At 37.5% G+C, this 14,707-nt stretch overlaps 1 long non-coding RNA gene across 1 annotated transcript; it reads right to left on the reverse strand.

The window, feature by feature from the left end:
- Window positions 1-5,813: 5,813 nt before the first annotated feature.
- LOC148050777 (uncharacterized) lies at window positions 5,814-14,111 on the reverse strand. Its single transcript, XR_015700775.1, has 3 exons — window positions 13,968-14,111; window positions 6,683-6,866; window positions 5,814-5,894 (listed from the first exon to the last, which is right to left on the reverse strand). It is a non-coding gene; the product is annotated as an uncharacterized LOC148050777 (long non-coding RNA).
- Between the last annotated feature and the right edge of the window lie 596 nt (window positions 14,112-14,707).

Here is a 14,707-nt window from a genome sequence, read left to right on the forward strand (position 1 = left end):
TGTAACCATGGAATATTCCTAACTACCCTCCTCTTCCTTATTACCCCCTTATTGCCTCTTACCACCAGGCAGCTCCCGCCCTGCCTTCAGGATGCATTGGATGCACAGGATACACAGGCAGCTGTACCAATGCCTGCAACAGGACAGTTTCTGCTGGCATGAAACACAGACGAGACAAAATCTGCCTCACAGGAAGCAATATCAGCTCTCTTGGGGGAAACTGATTTGCAGGTAGCTAAACTATTGGGTCATTTAAAAAAGTATAATGTCATCAGCTGCCCCATCCCCTGCTACAGTACAAGCAAGGTGCAGAACCCAGCCCTAAAACTCTTCAAACACAGCCGCTGTATCTATCGCTGAAGTCTTCACACTGAAGAAAGAGGAGGGCTTGTAGGTTTGCTCTGACCTCCTCAGCATATCTCAATATAAATGCAGATTATTTTTTCCCCTTTCTATCTTTCCTGAGAATACCTTCATCAACTTGGGGGGGGGGGGGGAGAGAAAAGAAATTCCTTAAGTTTTCTGGAAATAGATACCAATTTAAGCTTTAATTTATACACTGTTGATTATTTTTGTTTGTTTGTTTTCCACAGTCCTATAAATCAAATAACTTTTCTGATAAAATGGAAAGACAGATCCATCTCTATGGCCCAGCTGCAATTTGGTATTCATATTGGATTTGAGTGAGCTCTGCTACTGAACAGCTCACGCAGCCACGTGGTAACTTCTGTTTTAATACCAAAGGTATTGCTAAGTAAAGTATGACTGGAAATAAACCTTATGTGTTTATGCTTTGAATTTAATATTTCATGGCTTGTTTTCAAGGTAGAAAGTATTTATCTACAAGATGGAAAAAATAAGCTTTTCAACCTTGTTTTCTTCTGTCATACTTTGCTGGTGTTAACCATCAAAAGTACTTAAAAAAAAACCCTCCTGCTGCCCACAACACATTAAGTGTTCAATAAAGCTGGAATTTACTGTGCTACCTTGGTATATGTGTGTATAAAAAAAAATTGTATGGTAAAAAACATTTTTCAATGTTTAGGAAAAGCAGCTTATGTCATAGCACAAGAAAATATATACAGGCCTAAATCCTTTGAGAAAAAAAATGCATATGTATCAGGGCTCTGTGACCTAGCTAGTTATCTACGTAATTCCAAAAAAAAATCCACCAAACCTAAGGCAACAGTTACATGCTGAAGACTGAATTTTGTTATTTTGTCACTAAAAAGACTGAGAAAATTGTACATGAAAGGAGTTGGGTGTCAAAGCAAAGTAGCCCATTGTAATTTCTCGTGTATACACACACATACATTTATGAATATATAAGAAAAAATTGGACGTTTTAGCTAAACTAACTAGCGCCAACACCTAGCCACATCCTTTTGTGGGATGAAATTAGATACTCCAGGGTTGTTTTGTACTTCAGTGACTTCAATTTATTTTACTATCTTACACTAGCAAGCCTTTCACTGCATTTTGTTCCTTTCATGCCAAAATATGTCACGTCTTCAAAATCCATCCCTGTTTTGAAAGGATGCTGCTCACATACCCAGGGAGATGCTACTCTTTCTTGTAAATGAGCAGAGACTGCAGTGAGGTACAACGTGTTATCTGCTCGCACATTTAGTTTACAAGCCGCTGTATGAGTGATAACATTTAACTCTACATGAAATGAGATAAAGTTACAAACCTATACAGGTTGAATGAAAGACGAAATAAGCTGTCTACGAACCAAACTGAATTTCAGGCAGCAGCGTGGAGGAACAAGAAGAGCTCTCATTCCCTCCCTTGCTCCAGACTGAGGGAAGCCGCCATTTGGCAGACCTGAAGCCCAGTGAATGAGTTCCTGTATCTGGAAAACGTGGTTTGGCTCCCATTCACTTGGACTTACAGCAGATCAGTTTTATTTTGCAATATAAACGAGTCCTCCAATATCTCAAATATTATTTCTAAATTACCAAAACAGGCTTCCATTATTTTTAACTGAAGCCAATAGAGTCTAGATTATGGTTTTATTTATTATTATTTAATGAGCATGCACAGTGCTTGAGCTGGTAGGAATATCATTCCATAAATGTTCCTGCACACCAATGACTCATTTTATCTAAGTTGCAATACTTCATGGCAACTAAGGTTTTGAAGGTAAGTTTTCTGAATGCCATAAAAAAAAACAGACAGAAAATTTCATATATTCACATAGTTCCATTTTGCTATTTGAGTTCTCAAAATTCACAGAAAGTATAATTTCAGAAACACTAATACATGTTTCTGAAATGAAATTATACTCTTCAACATTGCAGTTGCTCAGTAAGATGTTTGTCACCTTCACTAAGACCAGGTCTCTGATCCACTAAAAATTCAGATCATCACACGTGTTTCACAAAAATATATTTTAGAACAAAAAACTGCATAATCCAGTGAAAAGAAATTTGTTGGAAGTCTTCTGACTAGTAAATTGCAGCAAAATACATTTCATAGTTATTACAAGTGTATCAGCCAACCAGTTTTATAAACCCAGGAAATTCAGAAAAACATAATAAGAATCCAGACCTGATAATAATTTAAAAGGGGGAGGTAGGAAGGCCAATAAATTTAATGACCTGTTGAGGCAACATATGCAAAACACACAGGAGCACAAGATGTTTGTAATTCCAGATTGCTTTCTTGTACCTGAGCAGGTTTAGCTGTCATAACCTTAAAATACATTTATTCATGGCAGTGTATGCATGGTCTGCTTTCATGTCCCAATACGAAGTTTTTTGCCATACATTAAAGATTGTATATTTTAAGTCCAGTTTAGAAAACAATGTATTCATAAAACCATGAGCCCATCTTTCTGCCTAGAAGCAAATCAAACACAAAGTTTGGAGCCATTGTCATGCATTTAGTCTTTTCTTGGTCCCTGATGAGTTACAAATTCTGGTCACTATCAGACTTCTTTGGGTAATGAGAATCTGGAAGGAAAGAATTTTAGTGATAAAGATGACAAGTCTGCCTAATTTTAGGCAAAAATACGACATTTGTAACAGAAGCATGTCATCGGAGTCAGAGATTGAACCTAAACTATGGTATTTTCTGTATTCATATTGAAGCAGATTGTTTTGCAACAATAATGCAGAAATTTATAGATTAGGGTATTTCATGTTCCCCTATCAATGATACCTTAATTATGGCCTATACAAAGAAACCCCAGTGCTCTTGTTGACAGAATATCTGTGATGTTCCATTCACATCCCCCCCAAAAGAAAAAAAAAAAGAAGTTCTTGCATATATAATACTGAGTTTAAGTATTATATTTTTGGTCAGCCATTGGACAACACATACTTGTAATGGCCTTCCAGCTAGCTAAAGGCATCAGACCAGTGCACAGCAGTATCTCCATTTCATCTTGACGGTTTGGGCTTATAGAATATACTGAGAAGGGACTTAATCTCTTTATACCAGAACTGGGGAATAAAACCCTGTCATCCTTATTCAAGTCTCATGTCCCCATCCGCTCTGCTTAACTCCTGAACACATCAGAAACCTGGAGTAGACTGTATTTAAATGTGATGAAAAAAGCAGAAGCTGATTGGGAAAATTAGTGAATGGTATTAACATAAGGCTTCGATATCAACGTGTGCTATAGATCTGCAACTGTAGCCCAACCACCATGTGGAGTTAAAAAAATACTACTAAAATGTACTTTTCTGTAGATTTGCTCTTTCTGCCTGCAAGCTGCAGTATATTCGGATCACCAAGCTGAGCTGAATAACCTCATGTTGAATTAATTTTTAGTAAATGAATAATTGCTGCTAAAGTTCTTTCAGATGTATAGCTGTCCTCAGCACTGCACCCAGTGGCAGAGGTGGGTTTTGTCTGGGGGAACAGGCTAAAGACGATGCACGAGAATTCAGTTAACATCTATGTGCACAGCAGTGGTTTTAAATAAAGTCTTCCTATTATCTACTAGTTTCAACACCAGCCAACAGCATTGCCAGCTGTTTGAACAACAGTCATCTAAACTCAGTACAGGCAAACTTCAGGTACACCAAAATATTTTGCTTGAAGGTGTTGCATACTGTCTGATATTGCAAATCCCACTGGCAGGTAAGAGTCACAATCAAATGTTTAAAGTTACACTTATGGAACCGCCTGACCTTCTGAAGCTGAAGATAACATAAGGTTTCTGCAATGTTTATAAAGCCAACTAGCAACTCTACCAGACGTCGTGATTTTCTATCTAAAATTTTCTATAATTTTCTCTGAAAGATTTGTGGTGAGAGAGATTCAGCAAGATATATATTATTTACAAAGTCTGAACTAAAAGAGAAAAGGTCAAAGCTTGGCCAAAGCTCAGATTTACTGGCATTTTCTAATGTAAGCACACAGAAGAGATGGCTAAACCCCTTCTCATGAGATTTCTCTATGACGTAGCTCAGCTCACAAAATTTCAGGTGAATCTAACCAGAGCCTGACACCTGTCATAGTTTTATTACAGAGCCACACATCTGTGGTTTTACGAAAGGCTCTTGGTTATTAAGCGGCGACAATGACCACTTGTTATTTATATTGCAAAAGAGTTTGAAGACTGCAATCTGCCAGGGGCTGTATGAAGGGGTAGGAAAATGCCGCAGCAGTGAGAAGATCTTGCAGTATAATTACCGCTGATAGAACACCTCACAAAGTATTGTTCACAAATTAGCTTGATAGCCCAAACTTTTAATGACCTTTTAACTTGTGTGGGAATAATTTCTGCAGCAGCCCTTTTTAGTTTCTGTAATTAAAGTCATTTAAAAGTTTTAACTAGAAAGTACACTCAAGGCACGCAAACCGATAAAGGGAAACGTAGCTTCAAGAGCTTTTTTCTTCCCCCCTATGCGGAGCTCCCACTGTGTCAGAAAATTACAGAATGTCCATCTTTCAATTTGGCTCAGCAACAAAGGCCTTCCACCTACTCACTCCATGCTTTTCATATTTTTATTTTTAAATCTGGATCCTTTAACGGAAAAAAATATGGAATATGCTTCTATGAATATGTGCCAGTATTAAATGGGAACAGAGAACTGGAAGAAAGTTTGGAGTACAAGGAAGCCAAGAAACCATACAGGGCCATTCCCCTGGTTCAAGTGCTGAAGCATTTGTATGCTCCAACATCTTTTTTTTTTTTTTTTTTTTTTTTTTTTGAGTATTATGCTTCTCTAATTACTTTTTAAGGATGCTGCATTTGTTATGCCCATTTTTAAACTGATTTGGGTATTGATTGCTTTCCATATAAAGATGATTGCTTTCCATTCAAAGACCCATGTGCAAGTTTAACTGCAAATCTTTCTTCTGAATGGGCCAATGAAAACGTGTAAAGGACCACGTTTTAAAGATACTGAAGCAATGAAAAAGAAAGGCAGGTGTCAGGAGTAATTTTTAAAGTCTAATTCTTTATGCACACTGTGGGAATTAGGTACTCTTGTATCATGACATTGGTACAGAAGTCATGCATCCTAAATATCTTTACAGAAGCGCCCCAAAGAGCTAAATTTTGATTTTTATATGATGCTCACTGTAGATGCTGACCAACCTCCAAATGATGCAGATCAATTCCAACCAGAAACCATTCTGAAAAATTTTTAATCCCCTAATGTAACTTAGTAAACGTGAGAAGCACCTATATTCAAAAGGAATTTTAGCACTTGGTAGGACAATTGAAACACATCAATTCAAACTGATAAAAAATATTTACTAGTATAAGTCATTACAAAAGAATAAATCCATTACATTCTACTATGATTTATCTAAGACGTACAGACAGGTATAGTCACCAAGGAGGGCAGGAGGTGAAAACGGGCTCACTTTTTGGCTTCTAAATGCATGTCCATGAACACTCCCTCCAGTTTCAATATTCTGCAAGTGAAAAGCTACCAGAAATATTGTTTATAATCAAACATTATATTGTAAATCAAGCAACATTCATATATAAAGTACAAGAAAAAAAAAAGGCAAAACAAAAAAACCCTAAAAAAGTGTTTCAAATACAAAAGAGGCCATAAAACCTGTTCTTTACTGCATGTGTTTGACCCATGGTTCACTAAACCAAAGTTTAATATGCTACATAAAGGCACTGTGTCGGGAAGCGCTGTTTCAGAAGACAGCTGAAGTATGCTCGCCCTGTTTTCTCTGTGCCTTTCCAACTTCAGAAATTATTCTGCACTTTAAATAACAATTATACAGCCTCACCGTATACATAATTAAACTGCATTCATTATGAGATTATTAGCCTATTAAAGCCATCAACCTCTCACTGATAAATAATCAGTATAACTATGTGCATTTGCCTTGTGGTTATAATTAAATAACGATAGATAGTTTATTACTGCACACCAATATCTTTGCAGTTGGTGGCAACCATTAACAGGGTTAACGATGATATCCTTTCATTGGTTTGAGGGAATAACCTGCAATAACAAATATCAGGCAAGAGGATATTTGGCCTCACACTCAGAATTTTGGCCATTTCACTTTTGATTTTAAGAAATTCAATACTAAGACTAACCCCAGGTTGGCAGAGATATAACTATATGAAAAGTTGCCTCATGCAGGGCACAGAAGCAGACTCTGTATTGGAAGGAGTGTACCAAATGCTTCAGAAATGAGAGGAAGGCAGGACCTTGGAAGAATGCACTACCTGAAAACGTTATTTACTTACATGCCGGTACTATGCAAGTAATTCTCCATGGTCCACCTCAGATTTTTCAGGAGTGTCATGGGCCACCCTCTAAAGCTGATAAATATTACTGCTGATATTCTCACAGCCTCACTCATGCACACGCAGTAAAGGAAGCGATTACACTGTCGTCCTGCTTGCACAAGTCCATAGCAGATAGCTGTGGCTGGAAAGAGCAGAGCTGAGTTTCACAAAGAAGAGATACATGGTTTTCACATTTGTTCACTTCAGCGAAAATGAAACGTTTCTTTATTTCCTCAAAAATCTTAAGGAAAAAAAAAACAGACTGCAAAATAATAGTTTGCAGCAGTCACTCGATCAGGAGCTGAAATGTCTTCTCTGGTTTCAAGTACCTTCTGCTTCTACTAGAGATGTTCAATTTTGTATAAATAATTACGTATTCACAGAACTTTTTTTTTTCCCCTCTATTTAAAGGCAACAGCAGACAAAAAAATGCGGCACTCCTTTTAATTTGAACGTATAAAACAACATAATATATCAATCAACAAAAATTGCTATACCGATTCATGGTCTGTCCTCTAAATCACTTCATATAAAATCATGCAATAGAAAGAACTCATTATCTTCATGTTGTTATGAACTTCTAAAATTCCTATTTTATGTGCTGAAAGTAAATCAGAAATGTAATGTTAACCTCAGGGTATATTTAATTCCAGGTGTGTATTCTACCATCTCTTTTTACTGTAAGGCCTGGGCATTATGAATTTTGACTGAAAAGGGGCCCAGGAAACATAGCTCAGGAACTGTCAAAAAGATGTGTCTGATCCCTCAGAAACATTGCTTACTCAGCATTTTGGGTGAAATTAATTTCCATGCAGAAGTCCACCGTACCACTTAAATCCTACTTAAACCTTGCTTTGCCGGGATAGTGAGATTTAAATAGATCACGAGCTTTGTGGTTTTCCCCCTTGGAGAGCACTGGAACCTGATCTTGCCAAGAAGATGCTTAGATGTCTCCCAAGATGCCATATTGAGCAGACATAAAAAAGGAAAAAGAATAAATTTCTGATATTCACGTTCCCTAAGAACGTGAAGGTCCTGTGGGGGTTTCAGTGCTGGAAATGGCTTGGTGCGAGGCAGAGCCTGCCTTCCCCTGCCAACCCTGCAGAGCAACCGTGGGGAACAGCAGGGGCACCCAGCTCTGGGTTTCCCCCTTGAGCAGTGAGGATGAACCCATTATAGCCCCATGTTGGGAACTCCCCACATCACACATGCAAGATAGGTATTCTCCTTTGAGCCATTCCAAAAGATGATGAATGGCAGAAAAACTGACACAACAACAGAAAATAAAAAAATTCCTACAGAATGGGAAAACTCCATTCAAGCACAGTGATTAAAGTGGACAATCCCAGTTTATTAGTTAAACTAATATACAAAACTGGAATATTAATCCCACCCCAACTGTTTCTAATAATTGATTTTTAAATCTCACATTCATTTACTCTGAGTACATAAGAAGCTTTCAGGTAATACAGTAATTCTTAGTCAAATGAAAGAAAAAAAAAATCACATCCATTTGTTACTTTGCCATGTTAATCTGCTTTGTTTCATTCCTGTTTCACCATGGTAACACTTCAGCCAATTGTCAATTTTTAGGAATACAGACAAACACATCAAATACTTCATGAAGAGGTACAAGACTGGTATACTTGTTTTAGAACATACACAGAATATATTCATCATTGGTAAACAGGAGTTACATGCTGCTTTTCTTCTGAGGCACTGGAAAGCTACATGAAGTCCTAAGCAATGAAACCATTTTTCTGAACTTAGAAATAGCAGTTTTTCCATCACACTAGAAATACACACCAGAGTGGGAAATCTATAAAACACTTCCTAACCTCTTTTTATAATAAAATACTGTGGCCAGATAAACTGAAGCAACATGGCAATACCTGGTAAAAGCTAAAAATGATGTCTGATCACTTTCAACCATGCATGCTGATCAAACTGGAAAGAGTTAGTCACCCATTTTACATTACATAAATTGAACATTTTGGTCTAACAAAAGATAAAAAAAAAATTACAACACACATAGATACGGAAAACACATTTTAGGATTTTTGTTTAGATGATGGGTTCCTATAAAAACATTATAAGGTTTACTTAGTGAGACAGATTATACGGCTACTTAAAAACAAAAAAATGGATTTTCAGGATTACATCTCATGTTGTCAAACACAGGCTGTAGGCACGGACCCACTCTATCTATACTGCAGCCCCCACATCACACACTAGCTAGTTATGATGCTTAACATTTTTCCCACTTGTTGGCTGTAGGATTTTTTGTTACGTCCAGGGAATACCTCTCTATATATCTCCCACATTTACAATTCAACTTTTCCCTTAAATACCTGTTAAAAGAACAAACATGTCTAAAGTACGTGTGCACAAGAAATATAGGGTGGTCTGCCAAAAAGAGAGCCTTAAAATCCTATTTCTTTTTGATTGAATAGTTTTTCAAGCTGAACAAAATGCATCATTTCTTTTGAGTGATATCTCTGCGTTGGCCAACTTTGCCTTTTGATCATCCATATTTATAGAGCCACAGCACAGAAGGAAGGCTAAGAAGAGGTCCCAAAGGCTTTCAATCGCTCCCTTTCTGAGCCATCATAGACTAATCTTCCTGTACCATGCCAGACCCAAATCTTTTCTGTTCTTCCAGGACATAGTTTGTGAGACTTCTCATATTGTTCAAATTATCCCACCCAGTAAACTGAAATGATGCAGAAACTCTGAAAGAAATTAAAATAAAACTTACTGACAAGTTTAACTCTTTCCAGAGTTGCCATCTCCATTTTTAAAGTAGTAGTTCTGTTACCATCTATAGATATTCTTTAGGTTAGCAGAACAGGTATTCTCACATAGACTTTTGGTATGAGCTATCACATCAACATCCAAGGAAAGGAAGACACAGAACATCAATATTTATAGTTCTTGAAAGGCCGCCATCAGGTTTTTATTTCTTAATTTGATGCACGTTAGAGAAAATAATAAGCAAGAGAGAAAAGCAATAAAGAAAAAGAGACGTTAAAGTGCTCGGAGAGATTAATTTTCAAAGCAAGACAATGAAGCGGCTGGAACATAGAGCTAAACTGGTGGCAAATCTCTCTGAGATTATAAAAGAGCCTAGTGGACAGATGGATTGAGCAATCATTTGATACGAATCAGTTTATACCAAAGATAAAACGGACTAGGAGAAAGGGAAAGAGATGTTTCATGTCTGAAAACAGCAGGTTCAAGAACAGGGAGTTACCAACTGACTTTGCTAAAAAAATTGCTATCAAAATTAATACAAGAGTGTGACATGCTTGAACAGGCAGGACAAGCGACATAATAAATGAAATTCAGAAGATGTAAGAGAGAGCAATGCCCTGCTCTGTGGCAAGCCATTTAAAATGCAAACAAGATGCAAGGAGTGCAAGGAGGAGCAAGTGGATGGAAGAATTGATGCATGAGCAGGGGAACTGAAAGGGGAACCCACACTAAAATGGGAAATAAAAAAGTGATAGACTTTACTGTGAGACAAACAAAACCTACAGAGCTCACCTGCAGTTAACAGCAACCTGTACGCTGTACAGCTTTGCCATATTCCATGTAGAACATCTAAGGGTGCAGCTTCAATTTATACAAATCACCATCACTTTACTCATTTGGTATCAGCTGGGAGTCTGGGACTGGGATTGTGGAATGTCCTTTTAAAACAAACAAAAACCCCCACCACCCAAAACTCCAAATACTTTGGAAAATTTGACACCCTGATCTACATATCTGCTTTGTGATTTTACTTTTGCAATACCCACTGAATAAGTCCAGGATTTTGTAATTTCATTACTGGATGGAACCAAATACCGTAGTTTTATGCCTGCTGACAATGGCTGTCAGCGAATAGCTTTTCCTCACATACAGGAACCAAATCAATCCAATAAACCTGCTGCAGTTTTCATGGTCCCTTATCAAACAACATTTGGAAATGAAAATGAGGATGCTAGGCACAGGAAAATACATTAACATTGGACAACTGACACTCCAAGCACTCCAGGAAGTTTAGCGTTCCCACTACCATGCCAACTGACAACACTTACTTTGTAAGGGGTGGTACAGTTGTGATTTTAGAAAACTGATCCAAATCAGGAAAACCTAAACAGTGTGTGGGGACAAGTTTTTTGTAATAATCCTCCTGTTCCACTGGGATACAGGGTGGCTGGATGCACAGCAATGCCTCTAAGCCTAGTAAGCCCTATTAAGCAAAATAATTTATATTTTGCACAAACTGTTTTCTTACTGTATGCTCTGAGCACAAACAATTGAAATGTTTCCTTCAGTACTGCCATCAGCTTTATCGTCATTCTTACACAATAATTGCACAATAATTCTTACACAAATGCCAAGGAGATGCTTTAAAATTTTTCTCCTAGTCTTTAATGTATAGAGTGCACACCAATGAACGCTCGGATTGTAGAAATATTCAAAAAGAAGGAGATACAGTTATTCAAGGAGAGATTTTGCTAGCAGTTAACTAGTAGTCCTGCATACATCCCTACCTATATTTCTTTATATATGAGCAATCTTATACTAAGTTAAAAATAAAAAAAATTTTTAAAAAAGGAAAAAAAAAACTAAAAAAAACATGGCCTGTAACTTCACTCTCTGTTACTGCAGTATTTAATTGTTAGGAAGCATGTTTATAAAACTGCGATAGAGATGGTCCATTACTGTCCCTGAAATAGATATAAAGCTGAAGTAGTAATAAGGTTTTCATCAAAATCTCCCTGTAATTTAGTAACCTTATTTCCATCCACTGACTTCTCAACAGGGAGTATGTTTATATTAAACTGTTGAATCGTTACAGGAAACTAGGGTGTTTTTTTTCCACCACTTTTAATTACAGAGATCATCTGGAAAGACCACGAGAATTTGTTTAGGCCTTCACAGACTGGGATTTGAACAATGCTAGCTGTCACCCAAACTATCTGGGGACCTTTAGATGCACTATATGTTGGAAAACTACCTAAGCCTGTGGATTTCTTAGAACTGCTACAACTGGGCCAGACCTTCTCATGGCTTAAATTACCATTTCCAAAAACTTCAGAATACATATACATATATACATATATATATACACATACACACGTATATTATAATTCTGCTTCCAACAATTGGTTATTGAACTCAATGAAAAAGAATTCTAAAAAAAAAAAAATCAAGCAAACCCTTAGCGCACAAGACAGAAACCATTTAAATTTCTAACTGAGATGACTTGAAGAGAGGCTTTTCTCCAGCAAGTGATAGACTTTAAGTAACATGAAGGCAAGTTACTGTCATTGGCGTTAACGTTGACTTAAGTACCTGACAGACTTGAAAACAAAGAGGTGTTACAAGAGCTCTTGACTAGCTACTTGCCAGGAGAAACATGTTTGTGAATATTAGGAGAAATGGTTTGTAACTTAGAAATTTTCATCATTTGGCTGCCTGCTGCCCGCTGCCCTCTTCCCTACTCCAAGCTTATCATTTGCAGGCAATGGCTTGCTACAGGTTTGGAGCTAAGTATTTTAATACCATGTATTGACATTTTCAAAAGCAAGCAGATAAGGATAATATTCCATTTGCATTTGAAAAATGGGGGCATGTTTTCTCCATTTCACTTGCTATCCAGTATTTGACTCCACAGCTATTCCCACTGAATAAGCTATTCCAGGGGCAAATCTGTATTAGAATTTGTTCCTTTATAAGTATGCACATTATCAATCTCAATCGGTAGTTAATGCACTAACCTTTTTGTTTATTACATTTATAAAAACATTTCATGACTTTCATTCACTGGAGACTAGTGACAAAATACCAAAGCCATCTCCCTACTTGTACTGCTCTTAACCTCAATTCAAAGAGTCTCTGCCGTATCATCTAAATACATACATCATTTCTCTGCAAGCCTCCATAATCCCTTACCAATAACATCCCCATGTCTCTATTTCATTTTGTACATCCTTTCAGTAAACTCTTGATGTTTTAAATCCTCAATCACTTTTCTCATTCAGCCATGTCTCACTTATTCCAATAATTTCATACTTATGTTAAAACATTTGTAACTCCCATTCAACAATCTTATTATATAAGATATGCAGCTTTTCTCTCTTAGCTCTCCTTTGATTTACATTCTTACTAGAGGTATCTTCCACTGAACGTTGTTAACCAGTGGATAAATTACCTTGGGATTTAGGCAGTGCCATCTAAATCTCTCTCCACCCTCATTACTTCAGCGAATAAAATATGGATAGTAATTTTCCAGTTTAGAATTCAGCTGATTTTCTCCTGAGCTTGTGAAAGACAGAGCCTTTCCAAATATTATTCTGCCTTTTTAGCTTTTTTTTTTTTTTTAATATTGGGTTTGGGGGTTTTCTTGCTGTTGGGTTGTTTTTTTGTTTTTGTTTTTTTTTTAAATAAAAATTTTACCTTAAAATGTCTTCCTGACCCAACCCAGTGAGGGCAAAGGCATCCTTATACAACTGTGCTCTCCTTTGGAAAAAAAACCAACCAAACAAAAAAACCCACAGATCATCGAAGCATCCAGATTTAGACACCCAGACATTAATATCCCAGTTAAAAGTTTCCTGTCTGCTGTCAAGAAGAATCAGGAAAGAAAGGCTGACATGGAAAGGATCCTGGTAGCAGTCTTCTGTTAGCCCATCACTGCTGGGACAGTGGAGATGGTGCCTGGAGGCAGGGCTCTCCGCAGCATCAGGCACCAGCTGGGCACCGCACAGAGCACAGCAGTTACGGTGCTGCTCCGGGGAGCCTTCAGCTCAGCCCTCACTAAAAACACGCCCGGCCCGGGGCTGGAGAAACATTTACAGCATCTCCTTGGTGCTTCCATGCAGGAACATCGCAGTTAACTGGTTGAGAGGAAGGCCCGGGGGAAAAGCTCAGGTTCTCTTTTGCTGAGCTGAAATTGAAGAAAGCACCCAGGAACCTGAGAGCATTTTCCAGCTCTGCTCTTATTGTGCATCCACTGCTCCATGTATAAATCACACAAAGCCTCTAACAGAAACTTTCATCTGTACTCCCTAAAAGCGCTGCTAAACATATCCTGCTTACACAACCATTTCACCCAACGGTGTAACGTTTAACAGATTTAATAAGCACCTTATTTTAAAACTGGCTACCTTGCAATATAATAACAAATTCAATTAAAAATAAAAGCTTGTAAGCATGTTCTAGAACAAGATTAGTAAACAAATATCCTTACCTAATATAGGGTTTCAACTGAAGAACATCGATAGGAGACACCTTGCGTGTATGCCCATTGTTTGATTTATTTCCACTGTAGCTATACCCTTTTCTCTAAAGCCCTGAAAGAGCTGTTCTCTGAAAAGGAACCATCACATAGCCATTCACTGAAAAAAAAAAAAAGTCTAAGGCTTAACACAGTTATCCACTTACAAAAATAAAACCCAGGCTAAGAGGAACTCTTTTGTATGCCTTCCTAGGTCACCTCCTCCTAAGCTTTTGGTGATGCTCAAGCCCCTATTCCTCAGGTGAACAAGATCAGCAGGGATTTTCTTGATTGCAGATTAGTGCGAACCTGAGGGCCAGGCTGTTACTTACCCTGAGCAGTGGTTTACATTATGAGTAACCCTATTCCCCTGTAGTTAACAGAGCAGTTTTGGAGAACACATGTCCTGTTGAGTGCACAGGACTTCTCACCTTCCCAACGGTTTATTTAATTTACACAGAGAAGACATAACAAGTTGTGTAATGGTCAAACCCAAGAAGCCATGTTTTTCCAAACGAGTTCCAGAAAACTATTTCTGAAATTTAAATTCTGATTTCAATTGCAAGCATAGAGAAGGTCAAGCAACTAATTTAGAAGTTACAGTGTGATTTGAATAAAGAAACTATGGCAGCTAACCTGTCAGGAATAGTAGTTCACCTATAATGAATTAGATTTTAAATTGAATTTTAAAATAATATCAAAGATACTGTGAT

The sequence above is a fragment of the Nipponia nippon genome, unplaced genomic scaffold (genome assembly GCF_047370975.1).
Source record: "Nipponia nippon isolate SJK-2023a ecotype South Korea unplaced genomic scaffold, ASM4737097v1 scaffold_7, whole genome shotgun sequence".
NCBI lineage: Eukaryota > Metazoa > Chordata > Aves > Pelecaniformes > Threskiornithidae > Nipponia > Nipponia nippon.